General features: G+C 52.3%; 1 protein-coding gene across 10 annotated transcripts in view; it reads left to right on the top strand.

The window, feature by feature from the left end:
• Window positions 1-8,478: 8,478 nt before the first annotated feature.
• The window catches only part of KLHDC3 (kelch domain containing 3), a 42,071-nt gene continuing 23,982 nt past the window's right edge, over window positions 8,479-26,567 (top strand). For all 10 annotated transcript variants that reach the window (XR_014224807.1, XR_014224808.1, XR_014224809.1 and 7 more), the window contains exon 1: window positions 8,479-8,569. The gene's annotated coding sequence lies outside the window, so the exon portion shown is untranslated. The remainder of the gene's footprint in view (window positions 8,570-26,567) is intronic.

Here is a 26,567-nt window from a genome sequence, read left to right as displayed (position 1 = left end):
CCTCCTCCTCCATCCTCCTACCAACTCCTCCGACCACCTCCAACCTCTGACCTGCTCCAAAGCCCAACCGCCTCCTCCATCCTCCTACCAACTCCTCCAACCACCTTCAAGCTCTGACCTCCTCCTCCATCCTCCTACCAACTCTGCCAACCACCTTCATCCTCCTCCTAACCCCGACCGCCTCCTCCATCCTCCTACCAACTCCTCCAACCACCTTCAACCTCTGACCTCCTCCAACCCTCGACCGCTTCCTCCAACCCCCGACCGCTTCCTCCAACCAACTCCTCCAATCACCTTCAACCTTCGACCTCCTCCAAACCCCGACCGCTTCCTCCATCCACCTACCAACTCCTCCAACCACCTTCAACCTCTGACCTCCTCCAACCCCCGACCGCTTCCTCCAACCAACTCCTCCAATCACCTTCAACCTTTGACCCCTTCCAAACCCGACCGCTTCCTCCATCCTCCTACCAACTCCTCCAACCACCTTCAACCTCTGACCTCCTCCAAACCCTGACCGCTTCCTCCATCCTCCTACCAACTCCTCCAACCACCTTCAACCCCCGACCGCTTCCTCCTACCAACTCCTCCAATCACGTTCAACCTTCGACCTCCTCCAAACCCCGACCGCTTCCTCCATCCTCCTACCAACTCCTCCAACCACCTTCAACCTCTGACCTCCTCCAACCAACTCCTCCAATCACCTTCAACCTTCGACCCCCTCCAAACCCCGACCGCTTCCTCCATCCTCCTACCAACTCCTCCAACCACCTTCAACCTCTGACCTCCTCCAACCAACTCCTCCAATCACCTTCAACCTCTGACCTCCTCCAAACCCCAACCGCTTCCTCCAACCAACTCCTCCAACCACCTTCAACCTCTGACCTCCTCCAAACCCCAACCGCTTCCTCCAACCAACTCCTCCAATCACCTTCAACCTCTGACCTCCTCCAAACCCCGACCGCTTCCTCCATCCAACTCCTCCAATCACCTTCATCCTCTGACCTCCTCCAAACCCCGACCTCCTCCTCCATCCAACTCCTCCAACCACCTTCAACCTCTGACCTCCTCCAAACCCCGACCGCTTCCTCCAACCAACTCCTCCAATCACCTTCATCCTCTGACCTCCTCCAAACCCCGACCACTTCCTCCAACCAACTCCTCCAATCACCTTCATCCTCTGACCTCCTCCAAACCCCGACCGCCTCCTCCAACCAACTCCTCCAACCACCTTCAACCTCTGACCTCCTCCAAACCCCGACCGCTTCCTCCATCCTCCTACCAACTCCTCCAATCACCTTCAACCTCTGACCTCCTCCAAACCTCGACCGCCTCCTCCAACCAACTCCTCCAATCACCTTCAACCTCTGACCTCCTCCAAACCCCGACCTCCTCCTCCATCCTCCTACCAACTCCTCCGACCACCTCCAACCTCTGACCTGCTCCAAAGCCCAACCGCCTCCTCCATCCTCCTACCAACTCCTCCAACCACCTTCAAGCTCTGACCTCCTCCTCCATCCTCCTACCAACTCCGCCAACCACCTTCATCCTCCTCCTAACCCCGACCGCCTCCTCCATCCTCCTACCAACTCCTCCAACCACCTTCAACCTCTGACCTCCTCCAACCCCCGACCGCTTCCTCCAACCAACTCCTCCAATCACCTTCAACCTTCGACCTCCTCCAAACCCCGACCGCTTCCTCCATCCACCTACCAACTCCTCCAACCACCTTCAACCCCGACCGCTTCCTCCAACCAACTCCTCCAATCACCTTCAACCTTCGACCTCTTCCAAACCCCGACCGCTTCCTCCATCCTCCTACCAACTCCTCCAACCACCTTCAACCTCTGACCTCCTCCAAACCCTGACCGCTTCCTCCATCCTCCTACCAACTCCTCCAACCACCTTCAACCCCCGACCGCTTCCTCCAACCAACTCCTCCAATCACGTTCAACCTTCGACCTCCTCCAAACCCCGACCGCTTCCTCCATCCTCCTACCAACTCCTCCAACCACCTTCAACCTCTGACCTCCTCCAACCAACTCCTCCAATCACCTTCAACCTTCGACCTCCTCCAAACCCCGACTGCTTCCTCCATCCTCCTACCAACTCCTCCAACCACCTTCAACCTCTGACCTCCTCCGACCAACTCCTCCAATCACATTCAACCTCTGACCTCCTCCAAACCCCAACCGCTTCCTCCAACCAACTCCTCCAACCACCTTCCACCTCTGACCTCCTCCAAACCCCAACCGCTTCCTCCAACCAACTCCTCCAACCACCTTCAACCTCTGACCTCCTCCAAACCCCGACCGCTTCCTCCATCCAACTCCTCCAATCACCTTCAACCTCTGACCTCCTCCAAACCCCGACCGCTTCCTCCAACCAACTCCTCCAATCACCTTCAACCTCTGACCTCCTCCAAACCCCGACCTCCTCCTCCATCCAACTCCTCCAACCACCTTCAACCTCTGACCTCCTCCAAACCCCGACCGCTTCCTCCAACCAACTCCTCCAATCACCTTCATCCTCTGACCTCCTCCAAACCCCGACCACTTCCTCCAACCTCCAACCAACTCCTCCAATCACCTTCATCCTCTGACCTCCTCCAAACCCCGACCACTTCCTCCAACCAACTCCTCCAACCACCTTCAACCTCTGACCTCCTCCAAACCCCGACCGCTTCCTCCAACCTCCAACCAACTCCTCCAATCACCTTCATCCTCTGACCTCCTCCAAACCCCGACCACTTCCTCCAACCAACTCCTCCAACCACCTTCATCCTCTGACCTCCTCCAAACCCCGACCACTTCCTCCAACCAACTCCTACGACCACCTTCAACCTCTGACCTTCTCCAACCCCCGACCGCTTCCTCCAACCAACTCCTCCGACCACCTTCAACCTCTGACCTCCTCCAAACCCCGACCGCTTCCTCCAACCTCCAACCAACTCCTCCAATCACCTTCATCCTCTGACCTCCTCCAAACCCCGACCGCTTCCTCCAACCAACTCCTCCAATCACCTTCATCCTCTGACCTCCTCCAAACCCCGACCGCTTCCTCCAACCAACTCCTCCAACCCCGACCGCTTCCTCCATCCTCCTACCAACTCCTCCAATCACCATCAACCTCTGACCTCCTCCAAACCCCGACCGCTTCCTCCAACCAACTCCTCCAATCACCTTCATCCTCTGACCTTCTCCAAACCCCAACCGCTTCCTCCAATCAACTCCTCCAACCACCTTCAACCTCTGGCCTCCTCCAAACCCCGACCGCTTCCTCCAACCAACTCCTCCAACCACCTTCAACCTCTGACCTCCTCCAAACCTCGACCGCCTCCTCCAACCAACTCCTCCAATCACCTTCAACCTCTGACCTCCTCCAAACCCCGACCTCCTCCTCCATCCTCCTACCAACTCCTCCGACCACCTCCAACCTCTGACCTGCTCCAAAGCCCAACCGCCTCCTCCATCCTCCTACCAACTCCTCCAACCACCTTCAAGCTCTGACCTCCTCCTCCATCCTCCTACCAACTCCGCCAACCACCTTCATCCTCCTCCTAACCCCGACCGCCTCCTCCATCCTCCTACCAACTCCTCCAACCACCTTCAACCTCTGACCTCCTCCAACCCCCGACCGCTTCCTCCAACCTCCGACCGCTTCCTCCAACCAACTCCTCCAATCACTTTCAACCTTCGACCTCCTCCAAACCCCGACCGCTTCCTCCATCCACCTACCAACTACTCCAACCACCTTCAACCCCCGACCGCTTCCTCCAACCAACTCCTCCAATCACCTTCAACCTTCGACCTCTTCCAAACCCCGACCGCTTCCTCCATCCTCCTACCAACTCCTCCAACCACCTTCAACCTCTGACCTCCTCCAAACCCTGACCGCTTCCTCCATCCTCCTACCAACTCCTCCAACCACCTTCAACCCCCGACCGCTTCCTCCAACCAACTCCTCCAATCACGTTCAACCTTCGACCTCCTCCAAACCCCGACCGCTTCCTCCATCCTCCTACCAACTCCTCCAACCACCTTCAACCTCTGACCTCCTCCAACCAACTCCTCCAATCACCTTCAACCTTCGACCTCCTCCAAACCCCGACCGCTTCCTCCATCCTCCTACCAACTCCTCCAACCACCTTCAACCTCTGACCTCCTCCAACCAACTCCTCCAATCACCTTCAACCTCTGACCTCCTCCAAACCCCAACCGCTTCCTCCAACCAACTCCTCCAACCACCTTCCACCTCTGACCTCCTCCAAACCCCGACCGCTTCCTCCAACCAACTCCTCCAACCACCTTCAACCTCTGACCTCCTCCAAACCCCGACCGCTTCCTCCATCCAACTCCTCCAATCACCTTCAACCTCTGACCTCCTCCAAACCCCGACCGCTTCCTCCAACCAACTCCTCCAATCACCTTCAACCTCTGACCTCCTCCAAACCCTGACCTCCTCCTCCATCCAACTCCTCCAACCACCTTCAACCTCTGACCTCCTCCAAACCCCGACCGCTTCCTCCAACCAACTCCTCCAACCACCTTCAACCTCTGACCTCCTCCAAACCCCGACCGCTTCCTCCATCCAACTCCTCCAATCACCTTCAACCTCTGACCTCCTCCAAACCCCGACCGCTTCCTCCAACCAACTCCTCCAATCACCTTCAACCTCTGACCTCCTCCAAACCCCGACCTCCTCCTCCATCCTCCAACCAACTCCTCCAACCACCTTCCACCTCTGACCTCCTCCAAACCCCGACCGCTTCCTCCAACCAACTCCTCCAACCACCTTCAACCTCTGACCTCCTCCAAACCCCGACCGCTTCCTCCAACCAACTCCTCCAATCACCTTCAACCTCTGACCTCCTCCAAACCCCGACCGCTTCCTCCAACCAACTCCTCCAATCACCTTCATCCTCTGACCTCCTCCAAACCCCGACCACTTCCTCCAACCAACTCCTCCAACCACCTTCAACCTCTGACCTCCTCCAAACCCCGACCGCTTCCTCCAACCAACTCCTCCAATCACCTTCATCCTCTGACCTCCTCCAAACCCCGACCACTTCCTCCAACCTCCAACCAACTCCTCCAATCACCTTCATCCTCTGACCTCCTCCAAACCCCGACCACTTCCTCCAACCAACTCCTCCAACCACCTTCAACCTCTGACCTCCTCCAAACCCCGACCGCTTCCTCCAACCAACTCCTCCAATCACCTTCATCCTCTGAACTCCTCCAAAGCCCGACTACTTCCTCCAACCAACTCCTCCGACCACCTTCAACCTCTGACCTCCTCCAAACCCCGACCACTTCCTCCAACCAACTACTCCAACCACCTTCAACCTCTGACCTTCTCCAACCCCCGACCGCTTCCTCCAACCAACTCCTCCAATCACCTTCATCCTGTGACCTCCTCCAAACCCCGACCGCTTCCTCCAACCAACTCCTCCAATCACCTTCAACCTCTGACCTCCTCCAAACCCCGACCGCTTCCTCCAACCTCCAACCAACTCCTCCAATCACCTTCATCCTCTGACCTCCTCCAACCCCCGACCGCTTCCTCCAATCACCTTCATCCTGTGACCTCCTCCAAACCCCGACCGCTTCCTCCAACCAAATCCTCCGACCACCTTCAACCTCTGACCTCCTCCAAACCCCGACCGCTTCCTCCATCCTCCTACCAACTCCTCCAATCACCTTCATCCTCTGACCTCCTCCAAACCCCGACCACTTCCTCCATCCTCCTACCAACTCCTCCAATCACCTTCAACCTCTGACCTCCTCCAAACCCCGACCGCTTCCTCCAACCAACTCCTCCAACCACCTTCAACCTCTGACCTCCTCCAAACCCCGATCACTTCCTCCATCCTCCTACCAACTCCTCCAATCACCTTCATCCTCTGACCTCCACCAAACCCCGACCGCCTCCTCCAACCGCCTCAAAACTCAGAATTCCTCCAACCAGAGGATGAAAGAAACGTCTCTAAATCCACCCAAACTACAGCATCAGACAGCACAGAGCTCCTCCATCCTCTGACCTCCTCCAAAGCCCAACCGCCTCCTCCATCCTCCTACCAACTCCTCCAACCACCTTCATCCACCTCCAAACCCCAACCTCCTCCTGATGGATGATGGGAGTGGCCAGTGATGAGGAATGATGGGAGGGATCAGAGATAACGGGAGTGGACACTTATGAGGAATGATGGGAGGGGTCAGCGATGAAGAATGACGGGAGGGGTCAGGGATGAGGAATGAGGGGAGGGGTCAGGGATGAGGAATGAGGGGAGGGGACAGTTATAAGGGGAGGGGACAGTGATAAGGGGAGGGGTCAGGGATGAGGGATAATGGGAGGGAACAGTGATGAGGGGAGGGGTCAGGGACAATGGGAGTGGACAGTGATGAGGGCAGGGGTCAGGGATGAGGGATAATGGGAGGGAACAGTGATGAGGGGAGGGGTCAGGGACAATGGGAGTGGACAGTGATAAGGGGAGGGGTGAGGGATAATGGGAGTGGTTAGGGATGATAGGAGTGGACAGTGATGAGGGGAGGGATAACGGGAGGGGACAGTGATGAGGGGAGGGGTCAGGGATGTGGGATAAGGGGAGGGGTCAGGGATGATGGGAGTGGATAGTGATGAGGGGAGGGGTCAGTGATGATGGGAGGGGTCAGTGATGATGGGAGTGGATAGTGATGATGGGAGTGGATAGTGATGATGGGAGTGGATAGTGATGATGGGAGTGGATAGTGATGAGGGGAGGGGTCAGTGATGATGGGAGTGGATAGTGATGAGGGGAGGGGTCAGGGATGATGGGAGTGGATAGTGATGAGGGGAGGGGTCAGTGATGATGGGAGTGGATAGTGATGAGGGGAGGGGTCAGGGATGATGGGAGGGGTCAGGGATGATGGGAGTGGATAGTGATGATGGGAGTGGATAGTGATGAGGGGAGGGGTCAGTGATGATGGGAGTGGATAGTGATGAGGGGAGGGGTCAGGGATGATGGGAGTGGATAGTGATGAGGGGAGGGGTCAGTGATGATGGGAGTGGATAGTGATGAGGGGAGGGGTCAGGGATGATGGGAGGGGTCAGGGATGATGGGAGTGGATAGTGATGAGGGGAGGGGTCAGGGATGATGGGAGTGGATAGTGATGAGGGGAGGGGTCAGGGATGATGGGAGTGGATAGTGATGAGGGGAGGGGTCAGTGATGATGGGAGTGGATAGTGATGAGGGGAGGGGTCAGGGATGATGGGAGGGGTCAGGGATGATGGGAGTGGATAGTGATGAGGGGAGGGGTCAGGGATGATGGGAGTGGATAGTGATGAGGGGAGGGGTCAGGGATGATGGGAGTGGATAGTGATGAGGGGAGGGGTCAGTGATGATGGGAGTGGATAGTGATGATGGGAGGGATCAGTGATGATGGGAGTGGATAGTGATGAGGGGAGGGGTCAGGGATGATGGGAGTGGATAGTGATGAGGGGAGGGGTCAGGGATGATGGGAGTGGATAGTGATGAGGGGAGGGGTCAGTGATGATGGGAGTGGATAGTGATGATGGGAGGGATCAGTGATGATGGGAGTGGATAGTGATGAGGGGAGGGGTCAGGGATGATGGGAGTGGATAGTGATGAGGGGAGGGGTCAGTGATGATGGGAGTGGATAGTGATGATGGGAGGGATCAGTGATGATGGGAGTGGATAGTGGTGAGGGGAGGGGTCAGGGATGATGGGAGTGGATAGTGATGAGGGGAGGGGTCAGGGATGATGGGAGTGGATAGTGATGAGGGGAGGGGTCAGTGATGATGGGAGTGGATAGTGATGAGGGGAGGGGTCAGGGATGATGGGAGTGGATAGTGATGAGGGGAGGGATCAGTGATGATGGGAGTGGATAGTGATGAGTGGAGGGGTCAGGGATGATGGGAGTGGATAGTGATGAGGGGATGAGGGGAGGGGTCAGGAATGAGGGGAGTGGACAGTGATGAGGGGAGGGGTCAGTGATAATGGGAGGGGTCAGGGATGTCAGCCATCATATTACCCCTATAATCAGTGTAGGAATGTAGCGGCGCCCCTCACCTCACCGCTCTGCTGAGTTTCTCCTCTCACTTCCGCACTCTCCTCAGATACTTCCGGGGTTGATTTGCGCTATTAAAAGGAAGTTCCAGGTGCGCCTCTGATTAACTTCCGGGGCTGGTTGGAAATTTCAGGAGTGACTTCCGGTGTTGGTTGGCGCTGTTATCTCAGAATAGCGCTACCTCTCAGATTCTGCAACAGGTGTGATGACGTTGAACGAGAACAATAAGTGGTAGTCTGATAGAACAGAGGCGTCAATAAGTAACTTCCGGTCCTGGTTGGACATGTTAGGGGAGACTTCTGGTTCTGGTTGGCGCCTCAGAGTGACTTCCGGTTCTGGCTGGCGCCTGTGAGTGACTTCCGGTGTTGGTTGGCGCCTGTGAGTGACTTCCGGTGTTGGTTGGCGCCTGTGAGTGACTTCCGGTTCAGGTTGTGCGTGTCAGGAGAGACTTCCGGTGTTGGTTGGCGGATGGAATAGAGGGGAGAGGCCGGGAGGGGAAGGTGAGTCTGTCCTCATATGATATGTATTCCCCATCCCCCCTCCTCTATGTATTCATATTTTTATATATCACCTGCAGTGAGCTTGGCGCTGTACAATATAAAGGCAGACACATACAGTACTGGAGGGTTAGACTGTCCCTGGGCCTGAGAGCTGACAATCTAATCATACAGAAGGTAATGGGGGAGGGAAGGTGGGAGATAGTCAGACAGATTGGGGTAGGGAGTTCCAGAGGATGGGAGAGGCTTGAGAGAAGACCTGGAAATGAGGAGGGAGGATTGGGCGGTGTAGTTGGGGGATGGGATGGAGATATTTCATGGTTTGGATGACTCCAATGGGAAGTAATAATCCTCTCAGAGAATAGATGAAGACTCCAGGACTCCGGGCTGAGCTGACTATTGTCAATAATGCTTCACACAGTCAGATGTTCCCTTCAGCTCACCCACCGGTCTTCCACACCTCCTAATTCTGCTGATTACTCTGTGTTTACACTTCTAATAATGTGTATTCCATGTTCTTCAATGTCAGAGACGGACAGTCTGTCACTGGCGTCTCTTCCTATTGTCTGTATAATAATGTGTATTCCATGTTCTTCAATGTCAGAGACGGACAGTCTGTCACTGGGGTCTCTTCCTATTGTCTGTATAATAATGTGTATTCCATGTACTTCAATGTAGGAGACGGACAGTCTGTCACTGGTGGTCTCTTCCTATTGTCTGTATAATAATGTGTATTCCATGTTCTTCAATGTAGGAGACGGACAGTCTGTCACTGGTGGTCTCTTCCTATTGTCTGTATAATAATGTGTATTCCATGTTCTTCAATGTCAGAGACGGATAGTCTGTCACTGGTGGTCTCTTCCTATTGTCTGTATAATAATGTGTATTCCATGTACTTCAATGTCAGAGACGGACAGTCTGTCACTGGTGGTCTCTTCCTATTGTCTGTATAATAATGTGTATTCCATGTACTTCAATGTCAGAGACGGACAGTCTGTCACTGGGGTCTCTTCCTATTGTCTGTATAATAATGTGTATTCCATGTTCTTCAATGTCAGAGACGGACAGACTGTCACTGGTGGTCTCTTCCTATTGTCTGTATAATAATGTGTATTCCATGTTCTTCAATGTCAGAGACGGATAGTCTGTCACTGGTGGTCTCTTCCTATTGTCTGTATAATAATGTGTATTCCATGTACTTCAATGTCAGAGACGGACAGTCTGTCACTGGTGGTCTCTTCCTATTGTCTGTATAATAATGTGTATTCCATGTACTTCAATGTCAGAGACGGACAGTCTGTCACTGGGGTCTCTTCCTATTGTCTGTATAATAATGTGTATTCCATGTTCTTCAATGTAGGAGACGGACAGTCTGTCACTGGGGTCTCTTCCTATTGTCTGTATAATAATGTGTATTCCATGTTCTTCAATGTCAGAGACGGATAGTCTGTCACTGGTGGTCTCTTCCTATTGTCTGTATAATAATGTGTATTCCATGTACTTCAATGTCAGAGACGGACAGTCTGTCACTGGGGTCTCTTCCTATTGTCTGTATAATAATGTGTATTCCATGTTCTTCAATGTCAGAGACGGACAGACTGTCACTGGTGGTCTCTTCCTATTGTCTGTATAATAATGTGTATTCCATGTTCTTCAATGTCAGAGACGGACAGACTGTCACTGGGGTCTCTTCCTATTGTCTGTATAATAATGTGTATTCCATGTTCTTCAATGTCAGAGACGGACAGTCTGTCACTGGTGGTCTCTTCCTATTGTCTGTATAATAATGTGTATTCCATGTTCTTCAATGTCAGAGACGGACAGTCTGTCACTGGTGGTCTCTTCCTATTGTCTGTATAATAATGTGTATTCCATGTTCTTCAATGTCAGAGACGGACAGTCTGTCACTGGCGTCTCTTCCTATTGTCTGTATAATAATGTGTATTCCATGTTCTTCAATGTCAGAGACGGATAGTCTGTCACTGGTGGTCTCTTCCTATTGTCTGTATAATAATGTGTATTCCATGTACTTCAATGTCAGAGACGGACAGACTGTCACTGGTGGTCTCTTCCTATTGTCTGTATAATAATGTGTATTCCATGTTCTTCAATGTCAGAGACGGACAGACTGTCACTGGTGGTCTCTTCCTATTGTCTGTATAATAATGTGTATTCCATGTTCTTCAATGTCAGAGACGGACAGACTGTCACTGGGGTCTCTTCCTATTGTCTGTATAATAATGTGTATTCCATGTTCTTCAATGTCAGAGACGGACAGTCTGTCACTGGTGGTCTCTTCCTATTGTCTGTATAATAATGTGTATTCCATGTACTTCAATGTCAGAGACGGACAGTCTGTCACTGGTGGTCTCTTCCTATTGTCTGTATAATAATGTGTATTCCATGTTCTTCAATGTAGGAGACGGACAGTCTGTCACTGGTGGTCTCTTCCTATTGTCTGTATAATAATGTGTATTCCATGTTCTTCAATGTAGGAGACGGACAGTCTGTCACTGGTGGTCTCTTCCTATTGTCTGTATAATAATGTGTATTCCATGTTCTTCAATGTCAGAGACGGACAGACTGTCACTGGGGTCTCTTCCTATTGTCTGTATAATAATGTGTATTCCATGTTCTTCAATGTCAGAGACGGACAGACTGTCACTGGGGTCTCTTCCTATTGTCTGTATAATAATGTGTATTCCATGTTCTTCAATGTAGGAGACGGACAGTCTGTCACTGGGGTCTCTTCCTATTGTCTGTATAATAATGTGTATTCCATGTTCTTCAATGTCAGAGACGGACAGACTGTCACTGGGGTCTCTTCCTATTGTCTGTATAATAATGTGTATTCCATGTTCTTCAATGTAGGAGACGGACAGTCTGTCACTGGGGTCTCTTCCTATTGTCTGTATAATAATGTGTATTCCATGTTCTTCAATGTAGGAGACGGACAGACTGTCACTGAGGTCTCTTCCTATTGTCTGTATAATAATGTGTATTCCATGTTCTTCAATGTAGGAGACGGACAGTCTGTCACTGGGGTCTCTTCCTATTGTCTGTATAATAATGTGTATTCCATGTTCTTCAATGTCAGAGACGGACAGTCTGTCACTGGTGGTCTCTTCCTATTGTCTGTATAATAAAGTGTATTCCATGTTCTTCAATGTCAGAGACGGACAGTCTGTCACTGGTGGTCTCTTCCTATTGTCTGTATAATAATGTGTATTCCATGTACTTCAATGTAGGAGACAGACAGTCTGTCACTGGTGGTCTCTTCCTATTGTCTGTATAATAAGGTGTTCTGGGTTTATACTTAGGATAATGTGTAATTTTGTTTTAGCCTTGTTGCCGGCAGTCTGGTCTTCCAGGCTGGTTTCGGTGTGCTGAGTTAATTAGCATGTGAATGATAACCTTGTCTAGATGGGATTAGCCATGAGTCAGCTGTACCTCGTTATCTAACCATTGTGTGATGTTTTGGGTAAATATTCGGCTCATTCTTCATATAGTGCACGGGTGGCACAGAAGGCCCGCCAGGCCATTTGATGCGGTCCGCAGCTGCCTGCCACCTCTGTGTCACTGTCACGCAAAAAATACTTCCTCCGGCACCCTCTTAGCGCGTTCACGGCCGGCCGGTCTCCAAGGAGACATCTCACGCTTCCTCTCCTTCTGGCGGCGCCGCTGTGTTTGTGCGCATGTGTGGCCGGCCGGGCATGCGCACAGCTCAATCTGCCGGCGCCGCTAGGACAGAGGGAGTGTGAGATGTCGCCTTGGAGACCGGCCGGCCAATCTCCTGCTCTCTCTCCTCAGTCCCTCTAGCGGCGCCGGCTATTAGTGTCAGTGCCTTTTTTTTTTTTTTTTTTTTTCCTGTCAGCGAGCTGCACCCTGAGAGCGGATTTTTGCCCAATCTACAGGCAGGACTTCTACCAGAGCAGGGACCGATAGGAAGGTAGGATAATGCACAGATGTGAGAGAGTTTTTTTTTGGGGGGGGACTGGGGTGGGATGGTGAGGGCTGTGGAGGCAGGTGGGAGGATGGGAGCAGAGCGCACTCCTGAGCCCCGCACGCAACCCCGCACTCCATGCGCAGTGCACTCCTGAACCCCGCACTCCGTACCCAGCGCACACCAAAACTCTGCACGCAAACCCCGCACTCCATGCGCAGCGCACTCCTGAACCCCGCACTCTGTACCCAGTGCACGCCAAAACTCTGCACGCAAACCCCGCACTCCATGCGCAGCGCACTCCTGAACCCCACACTCCGTACCCAGTGCACGCCAAAACTCCGCATGCAACCCCACACTCCATGCGCAGCGCACTCCTAAACCCCGCACTCCGTACCCAGTGCACGCCAAAACTCCGCACGCAACCCTGCACTCCATGCGCAGTGCACTCCTAAACCCCGCACTCCGTACCCAGCACACGCCAAAACTCCGCACGCAACCCTGCACTCCATGCGCAGTGCACTCCTAAACCCCGCACTCCGTACCCAGTGCACGCCAAAACTCCGCACGCAACCCTGCACTCCATGCGCAGTGCACTCCTGAACCCCGCACTCCGTACCCAGCGCACGCCAAAACTCCGCACGCAACCCCGCACTCCTGAACCCGCACTCCATATGCAGCGCAGTCCTGAACCCTGCACTCCGTACCCAGCGCACGCCAAAACTCTGCACGCATCCCCGCACTCCATGCGCAGTGCACTCCTGAACCCCGCACTCCGTACCCAGTGCACACCAAAACTCTGCACACAACCCCGCACCCCTGAACCCCGTACCCAGTGCACGCCAAAACTCTGCACGCAACCCCGCACTCCATATGCAGCGCACTCCTGAACCCTGCACTCCGTACCCAGCACACGCCAAAACTCCGCATGCAACCCCGCACTCCTGAACCCTGCACTCCGTACCCAGCGCACGCCAAAACTCCGCACGCAAGCCCACACTCCTGAACCCTGCACTCCGTACCCAGCGCACGCCAAAACTCCGCACGCAACCCCGCACTCCTGAACCCGCACTCCATATGCAGCGCACTCCTGAACCCCGCACTCCGTGCCCAGCGCACGCCAAAACTCTGCACGCAAACCCCGCACTCCATGCGCAGCGCACTCCTGACCCCAGCACTCCATACCCATTGCACGCCAAAACTCTGCACGCAACCCCGCACTCGATGCACAGTGCACTCCATATGCAGCGCACTCCTGAACTCTGCACTCCGTACCCAGCGCACGCCAAAACTCCGCACGCAACCCCGCACTCTATGCGCAGCGCACTCCTGAACCCACACTCCATATGCAGCGCACTCCTGAACTCTGCACTCCGTACCCAGCGCACGCCAAAACTCCGCACGCAACCCCGTACTCGATGCGCAGTGCACTCCTGAACCCACACTCCATATGCAGCGCACTCCTGAACTCTGCACTCTGTACCCAGCGCACGCCAAAACTCCTCACGCAACCCCGCACTCCATGCGCAGTGCACTCCTGAACCCCGCACTCCGTACCCAGCGCAAGCCAAAACTCCGCACGCAACCCCGCACTCCTGAACCCGCACTCCATATGCAGCGCACTCTGAACCCTGCACTCCGTACCCAGCGCACGCTAAAACTCTGCACGCATCCCCGCACTCCATGCGCAGTGCACTCCTGAACCCCGCACTCCGTACCCAGTGCACACCAAAACTCTGCACACAACCCCGCACTCCATATGCAGCGCACTCCTGAACCCTGCACTCCGTACCCAGCACACGCCAAAACTCCGCATGCAACCCCGCACTCCTGAACCCTGCATTCCGTACCCAGCACACGCCAAAACTCCGCATGCAAGCCCGCACTCCTGAACCCTGCACTCCGTACCCAGCGCACGCCAAAACTCCGCACGCAACCCCGCACTCCTGAACCCGCACTCCATATGCAGCGCACTCCTGAACCCCGCACTCCGTGCCCAGCGCACGCCAAAACTCTGCACGCAAACCCCGCACTCCATGCGCAGCGCACTCCTGACCCCAGCACTCCGTACCCATTGCACGCCAAAACTCCGCACGCAACCCTGCACTCGATGCACAGTGCACTCCATATGCAGCGCACTCCTGAACTCTGCACTCCGTATCCAGCGCACGCCAAAACTCTGCACGCAACCCCGCACTCCATGCGCAGCGCACTCCTGAACCCACACTCCATATGCAGCGCACTCCTGAACTCTCCACTCCGTACCCAGCGCACGCCAAAACTCCGCACGCAACCCCGCACTCCATGCGCAGCGCACTCCTGAACCCACACTCCATATGCAGCGCACTCCTGAACTCTGCACTCCGTACCCAGTGCACGCCAAAACTCCGCACGCAACCCCGTACTCGATGCGCAGTGCACTCCTGAACCCACACTCCATATGCAGCGCACTCCTGAACTCTGCACTCTGTACCCAGCGCACGCCAAAACTCTGCACGCATCCCCGCACTCCATGCGCATCGCACTCCTGAACCCCGCACTCCGTACCCAGCGCACGCCAAAACTCTGCACGCAACCCCGCACTCCATGTGCAGCGCACTCCTGAACCCACACTCCATATGCAGCGCACTCCTGAACTCTGCACTCCGTACCCAGGGCACGCAAAAACTCCGCACGCAACCCCGTACTCGATGCGCAGTGCACTCCTGAACCCACACTCCATATGCAGCGCACTCCTGAACTCTGCACTCTGTACCCAGCGCACGCCAAAACTCCTCACGCAACCCCCGCACTACATGCGCAGCGCACTCCTGAACCCTGCACTCCGTACCCAGCGCATGCCAAAACTCTGCACGCATCCCCACACTCCATGCGCATCGCACTCCTGAACCCCGCACTCCGTACCCAGCGCACGCCAAAACTCATAGTCCTACAGATACCACCGGCCCCTTGAGGCCAACTATACTGCTGATGTGGCCCCCGTTGAATTTGAGTTTGACACCCCTGATGTAGTGACTGACATACTTCTCAAGTGTATAAAAAGTCTGTTTCTTCTTCAATAAAGGAGTTGATGTTTTCAGATCCATACAAGCTAAGTTCAGGGTAGTTTTGTATGGAGGGCGGCTGGAATATCTGATATCTATGTTCAGACTGGAGGAAGCCGTATACTGAGGGAAGTACAGTGTGGGTCGCAGTTATGTTACATTGGTGGCAGCGGTGGGATGCTTCCTGCAGTCTGGGACATCCAAACCTCCACTGGGATCCAAGGTCCGGATAGCAGAAGAGGAGAGGTACAGATATCAGCCACCATGGAAGAGGAATTTGGAAGGAGGTTGTGAGAGATGCGGATACAGTACAGGGGACCGGTGTCAGAGAAGGTCCTCAGCACAGGGGACCGGTGTCAGAGAAGGTCCTCAGCACAGGGGACCGGTGTCAGAGAAGGTCCTCAGCACAGGGGACCGGTGTCAGAGAAGGTCCTCAGCACAGGGGACCGGTGTCAGAGAAGGTCCTCAGCACAGGGGACCGGTGTCAGAGAAGGTCCTCAGCACAGGGGACCGGTGTCAGAGAAGGTCCTCAGCACAGGGGACCGGTGTCAGAGAAGGTCCTCAGCACAGGGGACCGGTGTCAGAGAAGGTCCTGCTAGGATGGTATGATGTGATCCACTCTGAACTCTGGAAGGAAGTGCTAGCCTGTGAGCAGTGACACCAGGGAAAAATCCTCCCCTCCTTCCAGGAAAGGTACTGGTCCCAGTATGGATTGTGGGTGCTGGTTTTGGGAGATAAGCCGCACAATTAGCAGACAGCTGAGTTATCAGGCTGGTCTGGGCAGAGATGCGGTTGGAGGAGAGCTACAGAGCCCTCCGGTGGCATGGATCCCCAGCATGCCCTTGGATAGCGGCTGACAGCCCAATGGAAGGCTTTGGCTACGGCGGCCCGGGGACTGTTGAACGAGAAGCTGTCAGAGGACCCCGACTTAAGGAGAGATTTGGAGTGGTGTTTGGAGGAAATTGAGGATTACAGAGAAAAGATTCTGAACATCTCGGAAGTGCTCTGGGCACTGGAAGATTTGGAGTTTCTGGCCAATCAGGAATGGGAGCTGGAGATCGCCTACAGCCGGCTGCTAGATTCTGCTCAGCACCGGGCCAGGGCTCCCCTTGCCTGGGAATATCCAGAAGTACCAGCTGACAGTCCAGAAATCCTGACTGAAGAATGGGCAATGTGGCACAGTAATAGTGGCTTTGCTCACCTCCACCCACAGTCTTGGATGCGGAGGTCTTATGGCGGATGCAGTGCTGACTCACCTGGATGAACCTGTTTCTGCACAGCTTGGATGGAGGAATGCGTCTGTCCAGCCACTGGATAAAGGTATGGGAGAAGAGGAAGCCATCTTCATTCCCCAACCACGGATCACAGATTTAACTGACTTTCCATCGGAGGATGATATGGATGATAAATCACCCGCCAAAGTGTTGGCACTGGGCCCAAGTGCCACCAGCCCATGCCCTGGACTTTCAGCAATTGCAGAGGCTGGGGATTTAATAGATTATTCTGCTGAGGAGGAACCTCCCAGTGAGCTTACAGGAGAAGAGCGGCATCCAGGCCTAGCGCTGCTGACCTCTGCCTGCAACAAGGCTAAAACGAAATTCAAAATGACACATTATTAGAAGTGTAAACACAGAGTAAATCAGCATACGGTAATTACCAGGTGTGGAAGACCGCTGGGTGAGCTGATGATATTCTCATCTGCTAGGAGTCTGACTGTGTGAGGCCTTATTGGCAATAGGCAGCTAGGCCCGGAGTCCCAGAGTCTTCATATATTCTCTGAGATATATTGTTGATGATTATTACTCTCCCATTTGAAGCAATCCAAACCATTAAGTATCTGTCTTTCACTCCCAGTGACAGTGTGAATGGCTTTGTATGTCTGTACTATTCTGAATGTATTTAATTGGCACTTGGGGGCCAGTGGAGGGAATGGCAGAGAAATATGGAGGCCAGTGGATGGATTGGCAGAGAAAGGGGGAGGACACTGAATGGAGACCAGTGGAAGGATTGGCAGAGAGGGGTGGAGGACACTGAATGGAGACCAGTGGAAGGATTGGCAGAGAGGGGTGGAAGACACTGAGTGGAGACCAGTGGAGGGATTCGCAGAGAGGGGTGGAGGACACTGAATGGAGGCCAGTGTTGGGATTGACAGAGAGGGGTGGAGGACTCGGAATGGAGGGATTGGCAGAGAGGGGTGGAGGACACTGAATGGAGACCAGTGGAGGGATTGGCAGAGAGGGGTGGAGGACTCTGAATGGAGGGATTGGCAGAGAGGGGTGGAGGACATTAAATGGAGGCCAGCGGAGGGATTGGCAGAGAGGGATGGAGGACTCTGAATGGAGGCCAGTGGAGGGATTGGCAGAGGGGGGTGGAGGACATTGAATGGAGGTCAGTGGAGGGATTGGTAGAGAGGGGTGGAGGACACTGAATGGAGACCAGTGGAGGGATTGGCAGAGAGGGGTGGAGGACATTGAATGGAGGTCAGTGGAGGGATTGGTAGAGAGGGGTGGAGGACACTGAATGGAGACCAGTGGAGGGATTGGCAGAGAGGGGTGGAGGACACTGAATGGAGACCAATGGAGGGATTGGCAGAGAGGGGTGAAGGACATTGAATGGAGGTCAGTGGAGGGATTGGCAGAGAAGGGGGAAAAGGACATTGAATGGAGGTCAGTGGAGGGATTGGCAGAGAGGGGTGGAGGGCACTGAATGGAGACCAGTGGAGGGATTGGCAGAGAGGGGTGGAGGACACTGAATGGAGACCAATGGAGGGATTGGCAGAGAGGGGTGAAGGACATTGAATGGAGGTCAGTGGAGGGATTGGCAGAGAGGGGTGAAGGACATTGCATGGAGGTCAGTGGAGGGATTGGCAGAGAGGGGTGGAGGGCACTGAATGGAGACCAGTGGAGGGATTGGCAGAGAGGGGTGGATGACTCTGAATGGAGGGATTGGCAGAGATGGGTGGAGGACACTGAATGGAGACCAGTGGAGGGATTGGCAGAGAGGGGTGGAGGACACTGAATGGAGACCAGTGGAGGGATTGGTAGAGAGGGGTGGAGGACACTGAATGGAGACCAGTGGAGGGATTGGCAGAGAGGGGTGGAGGACACTGAATGGAGGTCAGTGGAGGGATTGGCAGAGAGGGGTGAAGGACATTGAATGGAGGTCAGTGGAGGGATTGGCAGAGAGGGGTGGAGGGCACTGAATGGAGACCAGTGGAGGGATTGGCAGAGAGGGGTGGAGGACACTGAATGGAGACCAGTGGAGGGATTGGCAGAGAGGGGTGAAGGACACTGAATGGAGGCCAGTGTTGGGATTGACAGAGAGGGGTGGAGGACACTGAATGGAGACCAATGGAGGGATTGGCAGAGAGGGGTGAAGGACATTGAATGGAGGTCAGTGGAGGGATTGGCAGAGAGGGGTGAAGGACATTGAATGGAGATCAGTGGAGGGATTGGCAGAGAGGGGTGGAGGGCACTGAATGGAGGCCAGTGGAGGGATTGGCAGAGAGGGGTGGAGGTCACTGAATGGAGGCCAGTGGAGGGATTGGCAGAGAGGGGTGGAGGTCACTGAATGGAGGGTGTAACGACACCCCAAGTATGAAAGGGGTTACAGTCGTCTAGGATAATCCGCTCCCGAACACCAGGATAGCTATCGACCACTCCAATCCGCCATACATGAAGCCCATCAATATCCCCCCCCCCCCCCCCCAAGTACGAGACAAGGCTCTGTAGTGAGGTTCGATCAAGAGTAAAGCCTAGTAGTACACACGCAACGATTATCGGCCGACTGATTGTCCATATTTTGTCCAGAGTGGTGTCTGTTGGTTGGAATGTACCTAGACTGCACACAAATTTTCTCGCCCGACAAAATTCTACTTCAGAAGTGATGTCATGTGATAGGAGTGATGTCATGTGATAGAAGTGATGTCATGTGTTGGTTTGCTTTCTTTGTGTTTTTTCTTCTCTGAACATGCCCAGACTTGCGCATTAGATTTTTCCCTGTTGAAATCTGTACTGACTGCACGAAAATCGGACATGTTTTGACAGAGGACAAAAATTTTATAGCCTGCACACCAGATTTTTTTTGGCCAAAAAGTCGTAGTCTTGTAAAGGAAAGGAGAGGTTGGGACTTTGAGTGAGAGGCGTGACCAGGCTGGCAGAGAACAGTCGGCATGTTTATTGGTACATATAGTTCAAATGACATATACAATGTTTTACAAAGAATTACTGGATATTAAAAAAGCAAATAAATAGTCCCATGGTCCAATTGCATAGAGATCAACAGAGTGGGATTCCATATATGATGGAGTATTGAGGAGTATACATAGTATCACAAATAAGAATTCCAAATAGTAATGATATAGTAGTAGGATTAAGAACATCATAGGCTCTACGCGTTTCGTGGCCCGAATCGCCAATCATCAGGAGCAGATGAACATAATCTAAAAGAAAACATATAAGGAAATTGGCACAATGCTGATAATATGTATTGGAGAAAGGGGAGAGGGAAAAGGGGGGGACAATCCCCCATACATACCCATGCTTGTAAAAGGCTCAGATAGTATTTGGAGGGGAGAGTGGGTATGACCCCTTATGAGACAACACACGAGACGGCCATGCCAATGGCATGCTCCGTCCCTGGTTGTCTCTCCCTTGCACTGAGCGTGACGCTGGGTCCACTTGTCTGGCGGCTTCTTGGCGGACGCGGAGCACCTTTTTATGGAGTCTGGGCTCCATCTGCTGGTAGTACTTCCTCTCATCTTCTACTAACTTACCTTTTATTTTTTTGGTTCCAGACCTTTTGGCTATCTATACTGTCCCCCATTTTTCTATCTGTCTCTGGCTGGGTCCTCATTCACAATTGGTCTCGCGTGGTTGCTCACGCACTTGTTGGTTTAGGTATACCTCACTTTTCCCTTATTATTTCACCACATTTCCTATCCTTCTATATCATTCTCACCCATACACCACCACACACTCTTTACTTCCCATGTTTAGACCATATTATTTTATTACACCATTCCCATCCACTCACACCTCATTTCACATTACACGGTCACATATCTCTCATTCACTCAGGATATACCCAATATTTCCTATATACCATATATTATACAATATGTACTATTTATTATTTATATATTTTTGTGCATTATACTATATTACAGTACATGATCATATATGTATATACACACTCTTTATTCATGATGTTATATCCAATCATAGGTCCATATACTCCTTATTCATTCCATATACATATTACTACATACAACCTCTTTTCTTTTCCTTCCCATCTCATTCTGCAGCAGCACTATGGTGTATTTCTAAATATTTTTTATTCCAATGCCACTAATAATATGATTTACATATATACTTTTTTGATAGACATCCCTCCATGCTGCTACATATCTTCATCTCTTTACCAATACTTACCTCAGCCCACACTCACCAAGTGTGCTATCGCTCTGCCTGCCCCGCCGACTTTGTGTGCCCCCAGCTCCCGGTGAGACTTCATGGGGTCATACCCACTCTCCCCTCCAAATACTATCTGAGCCTTTTACAAGCATGGGTATGTATGGGGGATTGTCCCCCCCTTTTCCCTCTCCCCTTTCTCCAATACATATTATCAGCATTGTGCCAATTTCCTTATATGTTTTCTTTTAGATTATGTTCATCTGCTCCTGATGATTGGAGATTCGGGCCACGAAACGCGTAGAGCCTATGATGTTCTTAATCCTACTACTATATCATTACTATTTGGAATTCTTATTTGTGATACTATGTATACTCCTCAATACTCCATCATATATGGAATCCCACTCTGTTGATCTCTATGCAATTGGACCATGGGACTATTTATTTGCTTTTTTAATATCCAGTAATTCTTTGTAAAACATTGTATATGTCATTTGAACTATATGTACCAATAAACATGCCGACTGTTCTCTGCCAGCCTGGTCACGCCTCTCACTCAAAGTCCCAACCTCTCCTTTCCTTTACAATTGAACCGGGATGGAGTCGCACAGCACTCCTACTGTGCGCCTCATTTAAAGTCCCAAACCTCCCTTCCTATGCAAAAGTCGGAGTCGGTTGTCTGAAGCATCATACTAACAAGCCGAAAATCGACAGATTGGTCGTCGGACGAAAATTCCCTGCCGATTTTCGACGCGTGTGTACGAGGCTTAACTCTCTTCTTCTTTATTGAAAGAAGCACAGCATTTATATACACTTTGAGAATACCACATGAACAATGACTGTGTAATTACCTTCCTTAGTAGACGGCCAGGTGAGCTCATTAACATACTTATCAATAGTCTCAGACCCAATTAACATACTGTCCTATTTTAGACAAAAGCACTGAGTTAATCAGTAGACATTCTTTAGGAGGAGCTGCTGGAAACAACCCCCCCCCCTCTCTCTGCAACTAATACACATTGATTAGCAGACATGGTGTCTCTCCTAGTTCCTGGATGCCCAAATTAGGAGTTGCACTTCCTGTGCCTTACAGTGTATAGGAATAAGGTAGATCTCCATATTTCCTGAGAGATACTGGTAATGCATATACTGTCCCATTTGAAGTAGTCCAAACCATATTCTCAGTGTACACCACCCTCCCGGTCACCCTGCATCCATAAAAGATGCAGGAATGCATGTTGTTAGGGATTGGTCGGTGGTGGAGTATGTTGTTAGGGATTGGTCGGTTGGTGGAGTATGTTGTTAGGGATTGGTCGGGTGGTGGAGTATGTTGTTAGGGATTGGTCGGTGGGTGGAGTATGTTGTTAGGGATTGGTCAGTTGGTGGAGTATGTTGTTAGGGATTGGTCGTTTGGTGGAGTATGTTGTTAGGGATTGGTCGGTTGGTGGAGTATGTTGTTAGGGATGGGTCGGGTGGTGGAGTATGTTGTTAGGGATTGGTCGGTGGGTGGAGTATGTTGTTAGGGATTGGTCGGGTGGTGGAGTATGTTGTTAGGGATTGGTCGGTGGGTCGGTTGGTGGAGTATGTTGTTAGGGATTGGTCAGGTGGTGGAGTATGTTGTTAGGGATTGGTCGGGTGGTGGAGTATGTTATTAGGGATAGGTCGGTTGGTGGAGTATGTTGTTAGGGATTGGTCGGGTGGTGGAGTATGTTGTTAGGGATGGGTCGGTGGTGGAGTATGTTGTTAGGGATTGGTCGGTTGGTGGAGTATGTTGTTAGGGATTGGTCGGTGGTGGAGTATGTTGTTAGGGATTGGTCGGTTGGTGGAGTATGTTGTTAGGGATTGGTCGGGTGGTGGAGTATGTTGTTAGGGATTGGTCGGGTGGTGGAGTATGTTGTTAGGGATTGGTCAGTTGGTGGAGTATGTTGTTAGGGATTGGTCGGGTGATGGAGTATGTTGTTAGGGATTGGTCGGTGGGTCAGGTGGTGGAGTATGTTGTTAGGGATTGGTCGGTGGGTGGAGTATGTTGTTAGGGATTGGTCAGTTGGTGGAGTATGTTTTCAGGGATTGGTCAGTTGGTGGAGTATGTTGTTAGGGATTGGTCGGTTGGTGGAGTATGTTGTTAGGGATGGGTCGGGCGGTGGAGTATGTTGTTAGGGATTGGTCGGTGGGTGGAGTATGTTGTTATGGATTGGTCGGTGGGTGGAGTATGTTGTTAGGTATTGGTCGGTTGGTGGAGTATGTTGTTAGGGATTGGTCGGTTGGTGGAGTATGTTGTTAGGGATTGGTCAGGTGGTGGAGTATGTTGTTAGGGATTGGTCGGGTGGTGGAGTATGTTGTTAGGGATTGGTCGGGTGGTGGAGTATGTTGTTAGGGATGGGTCGGGTGGTGGAGTATGTTGTTAGGGATTGGTCGGTGGGTGGAGTATGTTGTTAGGGATTGGTCGGGTGGTGGAGTATGTTGTTAGGGATTGGTCGGTGGGTCAGGTGGTGGAGTATGTTGTTAGGGATGGGTCAGGTGGTGGAGTATGTTTTTAGGGATTGGTCGGTGGGTCAGGTGGTGGAGTATGTTGTTAGGGATTGGTCGGTGGGTGGAGTATGTTGTTAGGGATTGGTCGGTTGGTGGAGTATGTTGTTAGGGATTGGTCAGGTGGTGGAGTATGTTGTTAGGGATTGGTCGGGTGGTGGAGTATGTTGTTAGGGATTGGTCGGTGGGTGGAGTATGTTGTTACGGATTGGTCGGTGGGTCAGGTGGTGGAGTATGTTGTTAGGGATTGGTCGGTTGGTGGAGTATGTTGTTAGGGATTGGTCGGTTGGTGGAGTATGTTGTTAGGGATTGGTCGGGTGGTGGAGTATGTTGTTAGGGATTGGTCGTTTGGTGGAGTATGTTGTTAGGGATTGGTCGGTTGGTGGAGTATGTTGTTAGGGATTGGTCGGGTGGTGGAGTATGTTGTTAGGGATTGGTCGGTTGGTGGAGTATGTTGTTAGGGATTGGTCGGTGGGTCAGGTGGTGGAGTATGTTGTTAGGGATGGGTCAGGTGGTGGAGTATGTTGTTAGGGATAGGTCGGGTGGTGGAGAATGTTGTTAGGGATTGGTCGGTGGGTCGGTTGGTGGAGTATGTTGTTAGGGATTGGTCGGGTGGTGGAGTATGTTGTTAGGGATTGGTCGGGTGGGGGAGTATGTTGTTAGGGATGGGTCAGGTGGTGGAGTATGTTGTTAGGGATTGGTCGGGTGGTGGAGTATGTTGTTAGGGATGGGTCAGGTGGTGGAGTATGTTGTTAGGGATTGGTCGGGTGGTGGAGTATGTTGTTAGGGATGGGTCGGTGGTGGAGTATGTTATTAGGGATTGGTCGGTTGGTGGAGTATGTTATTAGGGATTGGTCGGGTGGTGGAGTATGTTGTTAGGGATTGGTCGGGTGGTGGAGTATGTTGTTAGGGATTGGTCGGGTGGTGGAGTATGTTGTTATGGATTGGTCGGGTGGTGGAGTATGTTGTTAGGGATGGGTCGGTGGTGGAGTATGTTATTAGGGATTGGTCGGGTGGTGGAGTATGTTGTTAGGGATGGGTCGGTGGTGGAGTATGTTATTAGGGATTGGTCGGGTGGTGGAGTATGTTGTTAGGGATTGGTCGGTTGGTGGAGTATGTTGTTAGGGATTGGTCGGTTGGTGGAGTATGTTGTTAGGGATTGGTCGGTTGGTGAAGTATGTTGTTAGGGATGGGTCGGGTGGTGGAGTATGTTGTTAGGGATTGGTCAGTTGGTGGAGTATGTTGTTAGGGATTGGTCGTTTGGTGGAGTATGTTGTTAGGGATTGGTCGGTTGGTGGAGTATGTTGTTAGGGATTGGTCGGGTGGTGGAGTATGTTGTTAGGGATTGGTCGGGTGGTGGAGTATGTTATTAGGGATTGGTCGGGTGGTGGAGTATGTTATTAGGGATTGGTCGGTTGGTGGAATATGTTGTTAGGGATTGGTCGGTGGGTGGAGTATGTTGTTAGGGATTGGTCGGTTGGTGGAGTATGTTGTTAGGGATTGGTCGGGTGGTGGAGTATGTTGTTAGCAATTGGTCGGGTGGTGGAGTATGTTGTTAGGGATCGGTCGGTGGGTCAGTTGGTGGAGTATGTTGTTAGGGATTGGTCGGTTGGTGGAGTATGTTGTTAGGGATGGGTCAGGTGGTGGAGTATGTTGTTAGGGATTGGTCGGTGGTGGAGTATGTTGTTAGGGATTGGTCGGGTGGTGGAGTATGTTGTTAGGGATTGGTCAGGTGGTGGAGTATGTTGTTAGGGATTGGTCGGGTGGTGGAGTATGTTGTTAGGGATAGGTCGGGTGGTGGAGTATGTTATTAGGGATTGGTCGGGTGGTGGAGAATGTTGTTAGGGATTGGTCGGTGGGTCGGTTGGTGGAGTATGTTGTTAGGGATTGGTCGGTGGGTCAGGTGGTGGAGTATGTTGTTAGGGATTGGTCAGGTGGTGGAGTATGTTGTTAGGGATTGGTCGGGTGGTGGAGTATGTTGTTAGGGATTGGTCGGGTGGTGGAGTATGTTGTTAGGGATTGGTCGGGTGGTGGAGTATGTTGTTAGGGATTGGTCGGGTGGTGGAGTATGTTGTTATGGATTGGTCGGTGGGTGGAGTATGTTGTTAGGGATGGGTCGGTGGTGGAGTATGTTGTTAGGGATGGGTCGGGTGGTGGAGTATGTTGTTAGGGATTGGTCGGTGGGTGGAGTATGTTGTTAGGGATTGGTCGGTTGGTGGAGTATGTTGTTAGGGATTGGTCGGGTGGTGGAGTATGTTGTTAGGGATTGGTCGGGTGGTGGAGTATGTTGTTAGGGATGGGTCGGTTGGTGGAGTATGTTGTTAGCAATTGGTCGGGTGGTGGAGTATGTTGTTAGGGATCGGTCGGTGGGTCAGTTGGTGGAGTATGTTGTTAGGGATTGGTCGGTTGGTGGAGTATGTTGTTAGGGATTGGTCGGGTGGTGGAGTATGTTGTTAGGGATGGGTCGGTTGGTGGAGTATGTTGTTAGGGATGGGTCGGTGGGTGGAGTATGTTGTTAGGGATTGGTCGGTTGGTGGAGTATGTTGTTAGGGATGGGTCAGGTGGTGGAGTATGTTGTTAGGGATGGGTCGGTTGGTGGAGTATGTTAGGGATTGGTCGGTGGGTCAGGTGGTGGAGTATGTTGTTAGGGATGGGTCAGGTGGTGGAGTATGTTGTTAGGGATTGGTCGGGTGGTGGAGTATGTTGTTAGGGATTGGTCGGGTGGTGGAGTATGTTGTTAGGGATAGGTCGGTTGGTGGAGTATGTTGTTAGGGATGGGTCGGTGGGTGGAGTATGTTGTTAGGGATTGGTCGGGTGGTGGAGTATGTTGTTAGGGATAGGTCGGTTGGTGGAGTATGTTGTTAGGGATGGGTCGGTTGGTGGAGTATGTTGTTAGGGATTGGTCGGGTGGTGGAGTATGTTGTTAGGGATTGGTCGGTGGGTCAGGTGGTGGAGTATGTTGTTAGGGATGGGTCAGGTGGTGGAGTATGTTGTTAGGGATTGGTCGGTGGGTCAGGTGGTGGAGTATGTTGTTAGGGATTGGTCAGTTGGTGGAGTGTTGTTAGGGATTGGTC

Source organism: Pelophylax lessonae (assembly GCF_965119305.1).
Source record: "Pelophylax lessonae genome assembly, contig: HAP1_SCAFFOLD_327, whole genome shotgun sequence".
Classification (NCBI taxonomy): domain Eukaryota; kingdom Metazoa; phylum Chordata; class Amphibia; order Anura; family Ranidae; genus Pelophylax; species Pelophylax lessonae.
Note: the sequence above shows the minus strand (reverse complement) of the source record. Positions and strands in the feature narration are given on the sequence as shown.